This window comes from Rhineura floridana, chromosome 8, assembly GCF_030035675.1.
Source record: "Rhineura floridana isolate rRhiFlo1 chromosome 8, rRhiFlo1.hap2, whole genome shotgun sequence".
Lineage (NCBI taxonomy): Eukaryota > Metazoa > Chordata > Lepidosauria > Squamata > Rhineuridae > Rhineura > Rhineura floridana.
The window spans coordinates 60,960,108-60,976,667 of NC_084487.1; positions in this window are offsets into that span (position 1 = coordinate 60,960,108).

Here is a 16,560-nt window from a genome sequence, read left to right on the forward strand (position 1 = left end):
CTGCCCTACAAAGTTGTCAAAATGCAAACACAATTTGGGTTGCTCTTTCACAGTCGAACCCACTTCCTGTGTAGCTTGGAAGAATTTGGTAACGTGAATTTCTCTGCTTTTTAATCTGGGAGGTAAGAAATGGGATCCTGTGCAAGTTTGCTGAGAATGGATTGATCATTAGCATGCTTATTGAGTTCAGTGGGATTTCTCCCCTGCAATCATGCTTAGGATATGTGAAACTGACCACAGAGGATGGGGAGGGGAGGGGAGGGGAGGAGGAAGGGCGGAGGGGAGGGAGGAGAAGGTTTCATCATTTGCATGTTTATTGAGTTCAGTGGGATTTACTCCTGTGCAATCATGCTTAGGATAGGCAAAACTGACTGGGGGGAGGTAGGGATGGCTGGAGTGGGCAGAGAAGGAGGAAGGAAGAAGAAGGGAGGAGAGAGGAGGGGAGGAGGAAGGGAGAGGAGAGGGGAAGGAGGGGAAAGCCTAAAAACACAACTTATATCTTGGCTAAAAGATGGAGCCCGGGGTAGGGAACTTCCTACTGCCAAAAAGGGGTTTAAGTGCCCTCAGGCCAGTCCAGTCACCAGAAGGCCACTGTAAGAAGAAAGGGGCCTAGTGTTGTGAAGACGTTAGATGGGAGCACTCAATAGTAAAGATGGATGCCCGTGAAGGGCTGCAATTCACACTTACTAAGGGACTAAACCTCATAGAACTCAATAGGACTTACTTCTCAATAGATGTGGTTTGGATTGTGTTGTTGGTAAAGCTTTATTAGGGATCCTCTGCAAAGATATACATATTCACTAATAGGCAAAAAAACTTGCAGTTTAAGAATGCACGTATAGCCAACAGATATTTCTATCAAACTTTAAAAAGCAGAGAAATTGGGCAGCTATAGTGGAGGTCTCCTCCCCTGGCACATTCGCTATAGCTGCCTAATTTCCCTGCTTTTTAAAGTGTGATAGAAATATCTGTTGGCTATACGTACATTCTTAACCGCAAGGTTTTTTGCCTATTAGTGAATTTCCCTGCTTTTTAGTCTGGGAGATAAGAAATGGGATCCTGTGCAAGTTTGCTGAGAGTGGATCAATCATTTCCATGCTTACTGAGTTCAGTGGGATTTACTCCCCTACAATCATGGTTAGGATAGGTGAAACTGACCACAGGGGATGAGGAGAGGAGCAAGGGGAGGGGAGCAGGCAGGAGGGGGAGGGCAGCTTTGAGTATTTGCATGTTTATTGAGTTCAGTGGGATTTACTCCCATGCAATTATGCTTAGGATAGGTAAAACTCACCATGGGGAGGAAGCCTGGAGTGGGCAGAAGAGGAGGAAGAAGGGAGGAGAGGAAGAAGGGAGGAGAAAAGGAGAAGACAGGGGAAGGAGAAGAAAGGCAGGTCTGATCATTTGTATGCTTATTGAGTTCAGTGGGATTTACTCCTATGTAATCATGGTTAGGATAGGTAAAGCAGACCATGGGGGAGGAGCAGGGGGAGAGGAGAGGAGAGGGAAGGAGAAAGGGAGGGGAGAGGGGAGCGGAAGGAGGGGGAATGAGGGGATTGGAGGGGGAGGGGCAAAGGAAGGGGTAGGGGAGGGCAGGTTTGATCATCTGTATGCTTATTGAGTTCAGTGGTATTTACTTCTGTGCAAAAACTGACCATGGGGAGGGAATGGAGGGGTAGGAGAGGGAAGGGGCAAGAAGAATGGCATAGGAGGGAGGAGAAGGGAGGGTGGGTTTGATCAGTTACATACTTTTTGAGTTCAATGGGATCTATTTCTGTGCAATTGTCAGCTTCGGAGAGGTGATAGCTGGGCCGTAAACTAATTAGCCGGCAGTTAGCTGGGTCATAAATCTGCCAACGCTAGGCAAATAACAGGAACAAAACAAGGGAAGGTCATAGGAGAGTTTCCAAGCAACGTACCAAAATCAGTGTCCAAAAGCGCAGTCAAGGAAAGCTGGGTCAGGTGAGCCAAAAGTTCAGTCTGAGGGTCTGGATTCTGGAAGGTAGGTCTCGCGTGGAGGTCACAACCAATGTTGTAGTCAGCAGCCTGCTGCAGTCATGAACTGCCTTTTAAATCCCACTCTCTAAGACAGGTGCATGTAATCAGCCTCCCGGCTTCTAAAAGCTTGCTTGTCTTAAATTGCCAGACCGATGGCATTGTTGCAATACTCGATGGCGTCTTCGCTCTGTAGGGAGGAGGGGAGCCTCCTGTTCATTCCCTGAAACCGACTGAGGGGCTTCAGCCATGTCCTGGACACTCTCCAGCTGAGGAAGATCTGGATATGCGTCCTCGGGGATTCTACTTGTTCTTTCTCCTGGGTCTGCTGCTGCTGCCCACAAGTCGTCGTCCTCCTCCTCTGAGGAGTCATCTGAAGGGGCCGTGACAGCAATCATGTTTGAAAATGGAAATGGACTGCCTTCAAGTCGATCCTGACTTATGGCGACCCTGGTTTTCATTGTAAACAGTATTCAGAGGTGGGTTTACCATTGCCTTCCTCTGAGGCTGAGAGGCAGTGACTGGCACAAGGTCACCCAGTGTGTTTCATAGCTGTGTGTGGTCTCCCATGTCGTAGTCCAACACTGACCTGGGGAAGGGCCAGGAGGGGAGGAGATTGGGTGGGTGGACACTGGACATCGGGCAAGCCCCTTTCCTTTCCAAAAGGAAGACACTGTGAACAGTATCATTGCTTTTCAGGGTTTCCCCCACCTTTTTATTCCACAGCAGGCACATGTAGCCTCCCACCCAAATTTAAACCAAAGCTGTCCCTGGCCACATACATACCAGACCTTTATATCACTTTGGGCAGTCATGGCTCCTCTCAAAGAATCTTGGGAAGTGTAGTTAGTGAAGGGTGCTAAGAGTTGCTAGGAGATTCCTATTCCCCTCACACAGCTTCAATCAGAGCAGCCAACTGTTAAACCATTCTGGCCACTGGAGCTCTGTCAGGGGAATAGGAGTCTCCTCTCAGCACCCTTCACAAACTAAACTTCCCAGGATTCTCTGAGGGCAGCCATGACTGTCTCATGTGAAATTAAAGTCTGGTGTGGGTGTGGCCCTCCGATTAGGCAAGCCAAGCAGCTGTGAATCTGGCTTTTAGAACACTGACAGTGGACTTAGTGAACATGCCCGACATTATCATTCAGCACAATCCAAAATTTATTAAACTAATTAAAAATCAGCCAGGCATTTTTTTTTAACTTTTAAACTGCAGAAGATAAAGGTCAGAGTATGGGGCAAGATCAGTAACAGGATTACAGGTCCTCTGTGGACATGGCTGATTTTTAATGAATTTCAACAGATTATGAGAACTCTGACAGAGGAAAGTCCAAATGGGCTCTGGGGTTTTTTTCTCTCTTTTTACACTTTGAACTCTGCATTCTCTTTGACTGTTTTGTGTATCGGCATGAAGATTGAGAGGGTTGTTAAGCAAGAGTTTCTGAGTTCAGGACTATATGTTTTGTAAGGTTTTGTTTTGAAATAATCTTATGGGACGCATCAGAATGTCATGGGGGTATTTTCAATTTAACATAGCAGAATGTGAAAAATCCACGCTGGCTATAGTATACAGCCAATCTCGTGGCTGTATAATATACATTTGGCTCAAGGTTATCTGTCCCATTTCTCAGTGCTAATCATGGTTTAATTATTTATTTGTGTGTTTATTTTTTCACAATATTTATATAAGTTTGACTGCAGTAAAACCTCTAAATGGTTTTCAAAAAAATAAAACGTTAAAATTGTCAATAAAGGCAGTTGAAAGCAGGCATTTAAAAACATTAAAATGTAATTAAAAACAATTGGCAACAAGAGTTTAAAACACGTGTCAGCATTCTCCATGCCTGGATAAGCTTCCCTGAACAAAAATGTTTGAAGCAGGCACCAAATTAGAGTTCAGCAAAGGCACCTGCCTGATGATAATAGGCATGGGGTTCCAAAGTGTAGATGCTGCCACACTGAAAAAGTGATTTCTTACAAGTGTAGAACGAGTATTATGTGGCCCCTGTCACAGTGCCACTTCTGCACATTGGTCAGGTGGGCACATAGGGGTAAGATGATCCCACAAGCATTTTTAATATTGAAAAGTTATATTACAGCAGTGCCCAGAGCATCAAAATGAGGTGAACTGCCTCCTAACTCTCTCCCCTCACCAATCCTTTCTAGTTTTCCCAGGGCTGGAGGATAATTTACCTTTGATGTTCATTACAAAGCTTCCTGGTGTCCTGTCCTTAGCCTTATGATCTATATCTGTGATTTCTTTTAAAGTGAATATATCACTCATTTATTACTAGTGCTATTTTAATTTCCTCTCCAGCTTGCACGACATATAAAAGACTCCTAGCTGTTTTTAATTTTCTGCTCTGACAGTAGAAGATGCATTTGCATGATTAAAATGCCAGATATCTTTATAATTGTTATCAATTATGTTAATTAATAGAAAATAGCAGCCGATTTACACAGAAGAGAATACTATTCTAAATCTTTATTAATGCCGAGTTGTCTATAAACTCCTGTTCCTCCCACACACTGCTCGCCCCCCACTTAAGTTTATATATAATTAATATCCATTTCTCTAATGAGTGCAGTGTGAAGTAACAATCCTTTCCAGTTGGGGAGTTAAGAAGCAGTTTTCCATGGAAAGTATTGGACTCATTAAGTGGTTGAATTATCCAATTGCCAAGCAGTCTTATTAAGGTCACAGATTCTTTAAATTAATATGTTGATGAATCTGTCCACAAATCATAACTGGGCAGAATAGAGAATATTAACTGGAGAGTTTCAAAGCCATATTTGTAGGCTGAGTGGTAAATTAAGATGACCTATCCATATCCAGTCTTACTATTGGCACATTTCCTTTGCATTGACAGGTACTGTCATGGAGCCAACTTCTGATGGAAATATATTACCATACAATTAGGAATATGAACTGAATTAAGGCAAATATTAACATATTTAACAGTTAACATTTTCTTCCTTTTTATTTTTTGATATGCATTTTCATAATAGATACACCTTTAATAATTGTATACTGCCTTGAGACTTGATATGGGAGGTGCTGCAGAACTATTTTAAATGAGTAAAAATAATATTCTGGTTATTTTCTTGCATTGTGAATGAAATCATTGGGACAAAGAAGTGGACTCTTAAGGTTTACGGTGCATGTATACAGCTCATGACCCATGGAATCCATATAGCCTTTCAGATCTACAGTGCAGACTCTCATGGCTGGGTGGTCCAGCTGCCCCTTCCCATCTCCTGCCATATTTTGCTACCTGGAGAGAGTGTAATTGTGATAGGTAGGAAGGTGTGCAAGGAGAGTTATTTCTCCTTCCATTAAGTGTATTTTACAGCTTTTATGGCAGGGCTGTCTTCTCCCTCCCTGCTTCTGCATCTAGGCAAATGGTGTTTTTTAGTTAGTGAGGAGAGTTGAAAGGCCCTTTGACACTGGGTGCTACAAGAGGTAAAATGGATGGGGAGGGGATAGAAATGGGTCTGATGGTAGAGGTGACACAGGGGTGCTCCTTTTCTGACTGCTGGTTCTAGCCCAGTGCTTGGAATGAACTAATTCGGGTTAATTTATTCACACTGAATTAATTAAAAAATCTATGAATTACATCTCAAAGTAGATCCTATAATTTCCAGGTAAACTGAACATGAATTAAGTTCCTTTTGAGGTGAAACTGGGCAATTTTTAATTCAATTCAGTTTTATTTTTAGTTCAGTTATATATATTCTAAGCTTAAAGATCATAATTGTTGGGGAAAATAAATAAAACAATTGTTCACATTATACTGTGTGTGGTTTGGTGTTATCTTAAGTATATTACTTAAATTTTCTTTAGTGTATTTTATACTTTAGCAGAGCAGCTAATTCTGAAAAATGTCGAGCACCACATGAATGGATTGTGAATTGAACTGTGAATTGAACTGGAATGGAATTATTTCCTTTCTGGAGGGGGTTTAAATTTTGCTATGAAATAATGTTGCAGTGTTACACAACTAAGCTAAACTTCCAATTGCAAGAGATTTTTCAAGATACTTTAAGCTAAAATTCCTCTTGCTAATCTGGAGCAAGATATTTATCAGTTAGGTCACCGTCTGCCTTGATAGAACATTACACTTGTCAAAAGTTCATATTATCAGAATTCATTTTACCTGCTAGGGTATGTTATTCTAGGCCACGATCTCTCTCTCTCTCTCTCTCTCTCTCTCTCTCTCTCATATTTATGGGGGGGCATTAATAAAATATACTTTACAGAGCACTTCCTATTTTTAAGATATGTCCACAAATGCGTAATCTGTGGAACTGTGGCCTGTGCACTGGGCTTGGATCCAGGACTTTGGATTGGTACTGACCTGACCCCGGCTAATACGGGGTTGACCCAACCCAACTTTGATTTGAACCCTGTTTCAATGGGGGCAGCCCAAATTGTTTAATTAGGGATTTAACCCCTAACCCCTAATTAAACATTAAACAAGAAGGGGAAGGAGATGCTGTGTCTCCTCCCCCCACGACTACACTGCAGCCAGCAAGATTGAACTCTCTGTTCACTAGGTGGAAAGGGCAAACACAGCCAAAGAGCAGTGCAGGGCTGTTTGAAAGCCCTCTTGCAAATAGCCCAATGCTGCTCTTTGTGGAGGCTGCCACCTGCCACTCCTTTTCCCTACGGTCTGATGTCCCATTTCTTGACAGCCCTGGATTGCTTCAGATGGGCCAACCCCAACCAGGGGCGATCTAGGGCTGTCTTCACTTAATCGGCCCAAAGCCCAGATCCCCTTGACTTAGCCCGATTTGGTTCAGAATCCAGGCTTCAGCTGAACTGAGTACACAGTCCTAATGGAAGTTTCCTAAAACAATAACAAAAATAATCAAGCAAAGAACATCAAACTCATCTACATGTATTGGTGTGACGCCTGAGCAGTAGCCTTCAGATTCATCTTAAAATATTGATTTCAGTAAAGTCCAGTGACAGCCAAAAGTCTTTTCAGTTTGGACTATGAAATGGAAAGTTTCATTCAGTGCAATTGAGAAACTGACGACGACAGCTTGACAACATGCTACATTAATGTTTCTTCCTTCCTTACCCCCCCTCCAAAAAGATATATATCTCCTTATTGCTAGGTCACAATTCCTTGGCTGTCTTGCCTGTGCAGGGTTCTCATCATTTACGTTGACTTTCTACTTATGTAAAAGTGTTAAGCAACTCTAGTATGAATGGCCAGTATTCTGGTGCCTGATGAAGTGTTTAGTTTTGCTGTTAAGAAAGCTACCATTGCTGTGAGGTGAACAAAGTACAGCAGGGTTGGGGAATTTATGGCATACAGAGGTTTTGGAGTATAGCTCCAGAGCCAGCATGTCCAATGGTCAGGAATGATGGAAGTTGTAGCCCAACAGCATGTGGTGGGCCACAGCTTATCCATCTTGAAGGTAATGGGATGAGTGGGTAGCCCAGCATACTCCTGCATCCCTGTTCTGCAAAGAGCTTGTTAGGTCCTCGGTGTCGTGGCATCACTATTCCTCTTCAGGCAATGAGTATAGTGGATATACTCCCACCAGTATAGGGGGTCAAGAATGTTGCATGCCCAATGAGCAGGGTTCATTGGGTTTTGATGGTGTGGACTTCATGTTGTTACATACCTGCAGGTTAGAAGCCTCTTTACACTGACATTGGCATCCAATGAACTGCTTTTTCCATTTGATGCCAGCAGAGGTATTCAATGAAAGTATGAGAGGTATTCATAGATGACTGGCATATCTCTTCTGCTTTGGATGATATTTCAGCAAGTGAAAAGGGATGAGTGCATACAAATTGCCTGATGAAATGTTACATTTTGAGTTTAATATTACAGTTTTGAATATGTGTTATTTTCCTCCAGTCAGTTTTTTCGTAAGTTGATTTCTCCCCCTTCAGCTTCAGTCTTTGTTATGATAATTTATTACTTTGTATTATCTGCTTCTCTCCATCCTTCATGCATAAGGAAGTGCATATTACCAATACTGTATTTATTAGGAGAAAGAATAGAGTTCAAATTGTAATTCCTACTTTTTTGCATGACTGAGATTTTTATTGCAAAGTTAATCAACTCAATTAAAGCAAATATGAGTCAGCCCCAAATGATATAATTCGAAGTTCAGAAAGGAGTTTTCTGGATTGCAGTTCACTGTCACTGATAATCTCTTAGCATTTTTAAAAAAATTCAACTTAACCCTGTTACCTCTTAGAAATGAAAGTTGGGTAAGCAATGTCTTCTGAAACTTTAGCCCAGTTCAGACAACAATTGCATGTATGCTGGGAGTAGAGACAGGGAAGAAATTAAAATCAGTTTGCATTTAAAACTTCAGATTTGCACTTTCCGAAACAATATGAGAACGGAAACATAGCCATCCTTTGAAATTCATTTATCCAGATTTTGTGATGCAGTTCTCCAACCCAGTAGTGTTTACAGAAATGCATAAATAAGGAAAAAGTGTGCACAAAATTAGTGAAAATAACATACAAAAATGCATTACATTGGGAGAAATTGCTTGCAAAAATGTGCATTTGTCAAAACTGCATACCAAAATGTATTCATTAGGAGAAATTCATGCTAAAATGCTGAAGAATTTTCACAAGGATTTTTTTAAAGAATCAGATTGCTGCAGAAATGTGAAGAACCAAATTTAAGATGAGAAAAATGAGAAACTGAGAGAACCAAAACTGACAGATCATTCCATCCCTAGGTGAGATTCCTTTTTCTGTTTATAGACTGAGCCTTTTAATGACAAACTCAACCTCAGACACTTTGATGGGTGGTAAGGCAGAAGACTGAGAGCAGAGATGAACACTTCTATCAATTTTGCTTTTTCTCTATTTCTTAAGATCACTTTGCTAGATTTCTGCATCAGTTTGTGATTTTTTAAAAATACAAAAATCACAAGCATTTAAATGTGCATTTCTCCTAATATATGGTAAACTTTTAAAAAATTGTTTCCAAAGTATACATTTGTGTATATTTTTGTATAATTTGCCTAATACATGCATTTTTGCAGACAATTTCAGCTAACATAATGCATTTTGTATCTTATTTTTAACCAATATATGTATCTGTATGCATACTTTCCCTATTTGCAGGTTTTGTACACTTTTTTGACTGGAGAAGTGCAAATTTTGAAAAATAGCTGTGGCTTGGTTTTGCATATTGTTTTGGGAAGTACAAATTGGAAGATTCAGAACAGACAAAAGGAAGTACTTCTTTACTCATCGCATAGTTAAGCTATGGAATTTGCTCCCACAAGACGCAGTAATGGCCACCAGCTTGGATGGCTTTAAAAGAAGATTAGACAAATTCATGGAGAACAGGGCTATCAATGGCTACTAGCCATGATGGCTGTGCTGTGCCACCCTAGTCAGAGGCAGCATGCTTCTGAAAACCAATTGCTGGAAGCCTCAGGAGGGGAGAGTGTTCTTGCACTTGGGTCCTGCTTGCGGGCTTCCCCCAGGCACCTGGTTGGCCACTGTGAGAACAGGATGCTGGACTAGATGGGCCACTGGCCTGATCCAGCAGGCTCTTCTTATGTTCTTAAATTAGGTAGGCTCACATTTAATGTGAATTGAACCACATTTCTCCTCTATCCCTACATAGAGTGATCTTTCATTGGCCGTCAGAAGAGAGTCTCTGTGTTCTGTTTTGATCTTTTCAGTGGTGATAACTTCATTGGATAAATCCACTGGGTGCACTTGAGCTCACAGAAGAGTTTTGGTCCAGCAAACACCTCCACTATTGGAAGAGGGGATAAAGCATTTTTTACTAATTAGCTTTTCCCCCTGCAGCTCTTCATGCCATCTTCTACCATGTTCTGGAAGGTGCTCCAACTCTCTGGAGCTGATTTTCCAGGGCACTAGAGGCTGCAAGGCAAGAGGGGAAATTGGCAAAAATCACCTGCCTACTTGAGGAACCAAAAACTCTTCCATAAGGGCAAGGGAACCAATTGAATTCCACCTTCTGAGTTTATTTTTCATTTAAATGGCATTCTCCCTAAAGCTAAAAATCCCCCCACTCTGTAGCTTTCTTCTCACATTCCCTGCAAACAATCACTTCATACGGTAACTGTCTCTCTTCTTTGAGTGTCAGTCAAGAACAAAATTGCTGTTAATTATTGTTGCTTTTTTCAATCTATGCTGTCAACAATGAATTAATCTCATCTGAAATCTGTACAGCAAACAGGTCCCTCAGCTTGTTAAGTCACTGCGCTTGTAAATAAGTATTTTGTTTTACACTGGATGCTTGAATAGCTGCATCTTGCTCTTGGCTTCAAGAAGAATCTGAGGTTGTACTAACCTTCGAGAATGAAAAATCAATGGTGTTTTGCCATTTTTCCTTTAGTGCTAATGGGGGGAAAAGTATGAATGTGTCACCGGTTTTCTATAATCCCACCAAAATGTAATATAGGAAGACTTTCTTTAAGGTGATGAATTGCGAATCCATCTTGGACATATTTCAGAGTTATGGGGATGCATCCAAACATAGTTAATATTTATACTATTCACTATAATATTAAATACCACCTCTATATTTTTTGAAGGATGAAGACAGAAATGAGCAAATTCTCACTGTTCTGGCTCTAACTCAGGGATGTTGAACCTGCTGTCCTCCAGATGTTGTTGTACTCCAACATCTATTATCCCCAGCCATCATGGCCACCGATCAGGGATGACGGACGTTGTAGTCCAGCAACATCTGGAGGCCCACCTCTAACAGATTGAATGGGACTGGAGTTCTGAATTAAAGGGGTGAGATCTGGTTCAGCGCTTGATCCAGAAATAGAGCCTTTGGCAATGGGGAGGGTTTCTAGAACTTCTTCTCTAGAGTCTAGCCACTTTTCTGGAGGTTTTCCTTTCTGCCCATGCTAAGGTGTTTGCTGGTAAAGGGCAACAGTACCTACCTAGCAAGAAATGCCAGGAGAAACCCCTTCTGTCTAGTCTTGTTTTTTTCCACCCTGGCTGGGTTCCTGTGCCTAGTTTAACACCTGCATGGAAGGCAGAAGTTCAACAGGGATGGTTTTTCCTGCTATAGAGATGCTATATTGGGAAATGTGCCTGTAGAACTGTTGATATTCCTATGTTTAAAACATAGGAGCCTTATGAGGAATAAAAGTGGCAACCTGTTCTCTGACCCAGAAGGACTACAGACCCTTACTAGTCACCAGTGGCTGTTCTACTGTGTTGAACTGGGTGTGAATTGCAGCTAATACAAATGAGTCAAGAGAGAAAGTGAAGTATAAGATTAGAATCAGACATCTGGGATGGTACAAAGTGCAGGGCTGTGTGAATTTTGAATAATCCCTTTACAATACACCTTACTTGATCCTATGGATCAAATGAGTGTTTGTACTCAGTTCTGTGTTGAAATTCTTAATGTGGGATCACTGATGTACACACACAAAATTTCTGAATAGGGCATGATGCTGGTGTTAGTAAGATTAACATTCTTCCTCCCATAGGGTGGTCAGATCTGAAAAGGGAAGAAGGCTCCTACACCTTTAATAATGGTGTAGACATTGTTATATAATCTACATCTTCTCCACAACTATTAAAGGTGCAAAAGCTATGCTCTCCTTTTGCATTTGTCCTCCCTATTCCTCTGTGTTTCCAAATGTATTGCAATTCTTTCTTTGTCAGTGAAATGAGCACACCTAGTAATTGTATGGCAAGCTCCAGTTCTGAGGCCAAGTAGTCTAACAAAGCTGGAGTTTTAATAACAAACTTAGGTCTCAAGAGAACTAGAAATCTGACCTTAAATTTGTAATGCAGTGACCCTGGATTTTCAGTACAACTTCATATGCTGCTGAATTTCATAAAATGCAGTCCTAGGAAAATCTACTTAAAAATTAATCACCCAACATTATTTTTTCAATAGTTGTTATATTCCATAGACACAAATGGTTTAAACTGTCTTCTGCTGAGTAAGGGCTGTGCTTCCTTAATCACAAAATTTAGTTTCTTAATGCTCACATCTATCATTGTAAATTGTGGCTGACATACATACTTCAGACTTTCCTTTTGTTTTCTTGTAATGCTCATTCCAACAATGCAATGATTCTCGCTACAGGAACTGACCCAAAGAGTACTGCAGTTTTTATTAAGTTAGGTAATTAACACTATTCATCCAAGGAGAGCTCACACACCATAAATCAATTGAATGTTATTCAGCATTTGCAAATGCATATCAAAGTTATTTAATCTGCTTTGTATTAATCCTATTACAAATACTCATGAAGAAAATGATGTCTAAATTATGCTTGGGCAGCATTGCCCTGGCATGACTGTTGCGTGTCTATCAAATTCTCTTTAGGAAAATGGGAAACAGTGACCTCCTGAATCAAGAAAAGATGTAGTTGCAACTCTGGGTTCCTTTGAGATCTTCTTCTGCAGTAGGCACATGTAAGAAATTAAGCAGATATTACATGGATCAGGGGTAGCCAACATATTAGGAATATAGAAAACTGCCTTCCATTGTGTCAGATCACTGCTCCATGTATTGTCTGCACCGATTGGCAACAGCTCTTCAGGGTTTCAGAGTGAGGACATTCCCAGCCTTATCTGAAGATGTCAGGGATTGAACCTGGGATCTTCTACATGCAAAGCAGATGCTCTACTACTGGGCTATGGTCTTTCCCTAAAGACCCTAGGAAGGAATCCCAGCAAAGGGGAGGGGAATCAAGGGAAGAAGTGGTGCAAGTGCACTTCCCATCTTCCTTAAGGAGAGTTCTGCTCTCACAGTGGCCAGCCAGATACCTGTGGGAAGCCCACAGGCAGGAGCTGAGTGCAACAGTGGTCTTCCCACTTATGCTTCCCAGCAACTGGTATTTGATGAGCTTATATTACTTAGCAAAGCCACCACTCTGTCCATTTTAGACTTAACTAGGGATTATTGGCAGATTCTTCTTACCCTGTCCTCTAAGAAAAAAAAACTTCTATGCCACACTCAAGGGTTTGTACCAATTCAACTTCATGCCCTTTGGCTTCCATGGAGCAGCAGCTACCAGAGGCTCATGGACAAGGTATTACAACCTGTGTGTGCCTGTGCAGCTGCCTACAGTGCCAATATTATTATCTATACTTTGTCTTGAGAAAATCGCTAACACATTTATGGAGAGTGTCGGCAGCTCTGAGGCCGGCTGGCTTGACTGCTGATGCAGCCAAGTGCCACCTTGCTCTATCATCTGTCCAGTATGTGGGCTTCATTATCGGACAAGGACAGATTCAGTCAGTCCCTAAGAAAGTGGATACCCTATTGCAGTGGTGACGCCCACAAACTTATAAAGAACTACAGCAATTTCAGGAATTGGCCAGTTATTATAGGTGGTCAATCCCCTATTTTGTGACCCTTGCTGCCGCCTTCACAGATATGATGAAGAGGAACTGACCCTGGGTGGTTCTCTGGTTTCCAGAGGCCCAGTGCACTTTCCGGGCCCTTAAGGACAGTCTCTGTCAAGCTTCTATCCTTCAGAATCCACATTTTTCCTAACCTTTTCAGATCCATACTGATACTTCCAGTGTGGCTATGGGAGCAATCCTGTCCCAGGGTGATGGAGATGCTGAACACCCTATCTTATACCTAAGCCACAAGGTAACCCCAGGGGAGCAGAAATACTCTGCCATAGAATGGGAGGCTTTAGCAGTAAAATGGGCTGTCACTGCCATGTGGCACTATCTCTGGGGTGTCCCATTTGAATTATTAATGGACAATGCCCCTCTCCAGTGGCTGTCTCAAATGAAAGATACAAATCCACGCCTTACTCGGTGGTACCTGGCTTTGCAGCCATACTCATTAGCAGCTGTATATCACCATGGGACTCAACATATTAACAATGATTTTTTTTTTGGCAGAGTCATTGGGGCACCACTTCCTTGAGCAATCCCCTCTTGGTGAGGGAGTTCTGTGAAGGTCCACAGTGGATCACATTGGGACAAAAGGCTCTTACCAGTGTGGCCCCATTAAGAAGCCCCCAATCCACATCCGTAGGGATCAAGGCAGCCTCTACATCAGCCAAGCCAGGAGACTGGTGGGGCAAGGGGCAGATGAGAATGTCTGAGGCTAATGAAGGTCTCCTGGAGTTGCTGAGCATAAATAGCCTAGAGCTAACAGCCAGGGAGTGAGGATTTTGTGGAGCAGGAGCTACGACATGAGGTGCTGCTATTACTAGGGTCTCCCGAGGCTTCTTCCTCTACCAACTGGAAGATACAGGGAGCTTGGAGAAGAGGCTGCCCTGACTAACCAAACCCTCTTAGGCAAGGATACTGTGGGACTGACCCACAGGGGGGTAAACATAAAGGATTCTGCAAAGGGGATAGCCCTAAGACCTCTGGACCTATCCCTGCCCAAGCCCAATACCCCTGAGAAAGGGGCTACTGGAAAGCTGCTGGATTTAGAAGCACTGCAGTGCCTAGATCCACCCTGACAAAGCCCCTGGAGACAGGTGGAACACAGAGCTTCTAAATGGGCTGTCACTAGCAAGGAATCCAGAAAAGGCCAAGTACAGATAGAAGGCCTTGAAAATGACTTATTGTTGTTGTGACTCTGGATGTGGGAAGTGAGCTTTGTAGTGCCATAGAGAAAGCAGTGAGAGTCTGTAGTGAGGACTAAATGCTTTAATAAAATCAAATTTACTACACTCTGGTTGATTGTAGTGGTAATTGGGACTCAGGTTTGGACCTAATCCCCATGGAACACATGGGACACATGGAAAGCAAGGTGCTTTCAACATGCCCCTCCCCCAAGAGGGGCTCACACTTATTCTCCTACATGTCCCATCACCCCTGACCATTGGCCAAGTTTGAGTCCAACAACATCTTTGGGAATTTGAGTCCACCAATGTCTGGAAGGCACCATGTTGGGTACATCTGATATAGAGTATCCAGCGTTTTGGTCAAACAAAGTCTGATGGTAACCAATTGCTGGAAACTGCAAGAGGGGAAAGTGTTCTTGTGCTTAGGTTCTGCTAGAGGGTTTCCCATAGGCATTTGGTTGGCCACTGTGAGACAATATTGCTGGACTAGATAGGTAATTGGTCTGATCCAGCAGGCTCTTATATTCTTATGGCGTATCTTTATTTTAGTTTTTACATTGTTTGTCATTAAAATATACATTTTGCAGTTTACTTCGTGTGCATAGCATATTGCCATTGGGGCACCAAGAACAAATGAAAGTCAAATGTGTCTAACTTAAACTCACAACTAACTTTCTTTGAATTTATCCATTTGCCTGGAATGAAGGTGGTAGACAAAAGTATGGTGTAAGAAGATCATAACTTTTATTAATCTGAATTCTTAGATAATCTGCAGCCATATAACAGTAACTTTTTCCTTACTGTCTGTGGGCATGTCTACCACAATGAGATAGGATAGAGACTTCCCTCTATCTCCTACACTAGCTGACAGCATGCTTGCTCAATGTCCAGATCCCATAATTGACTGATATGAGTCTTTTACTCCCAACATTGTAAAGTTGATCCGACAGGGCCACCCTGTCCTCACTGGTTTGCGTTTGGAAGGGTGAAGCCAGAAACAAGAGTATTTCACCAACACCATCCCCTTGAGCTGGGCAGCAGTGTGAGGTTGATTGGCTAAATGCTCCTCAACCAACAGATAACCTCTGACTGCTCACCAAAGGTAGATGTCAATCCCCCTCCCAACCAGCACTGATCAGAATTCTGATTTATCTAGAAGTCTGTGCCATCTCTGTGCTGCTCTATCAGCTCCCCCCCTTTTTTATATAATGGAGAGGATTGGTGACAAGTGAAATAGTAATAATATATGCCTTAGCAAAGAAAAATGAGTCTTTGAGACATTCTCGGTAATCAACTGCCATTCAGAGGGAGGTGCTTGCAGGAAAGGGTGTAAATTCTTAAAGGCTTCTCTATGCTAATGAATTTGGCTGAGCTCTTTTAAGCAGAAATGTCAGACAGCTGGTGGAACATATTGTCAGGTGAAAAATAAAAATTACGTGGCAGTTGATCAAAGGGCTTTCATTTAATACAGGGACTTGAATATTCCTCTCATGTTGTGGTTGCATGTAAAAGGTAATCTAGCGAAAGACCCAGTGTTTAACAACTTCCTGCAAACAAGATGGAACTAGTTACATCAATGCCCCCCCCGCCCTGGATAAATAGGTAGCCACCTTGCAAAAGTAAGCAAATGTCTTTTTAGATACAGAAAATACGAACATGCTAGCCTCTATTAACCATCATTGGGAAATTTTGTGTGCTGGGTACATGTGCATAAACAAGATTTTACTTTGTTTTTACACACACGCAAAGTAAAACCTCCCCCACACACACACACCTTTGTGGGTGACTCCTAATAAATATCCAAAAACATATTGTTCACAATTTTAAGAGTAGTAATCTGTGAAAAGGAACACATGTGTTAGATCCAACAATTCTTTTTAGAGCCATTATAGTTTGTGTGTCTTTTTATTCTTTCAGTACTGTTTGCGCTGCCTTCACTTCCTGAGATTTTCAAATGCTTGCTTATTTATCTATTAATATGTTCATTGGATTGTATTCAGCTAATAAGTCCTACTC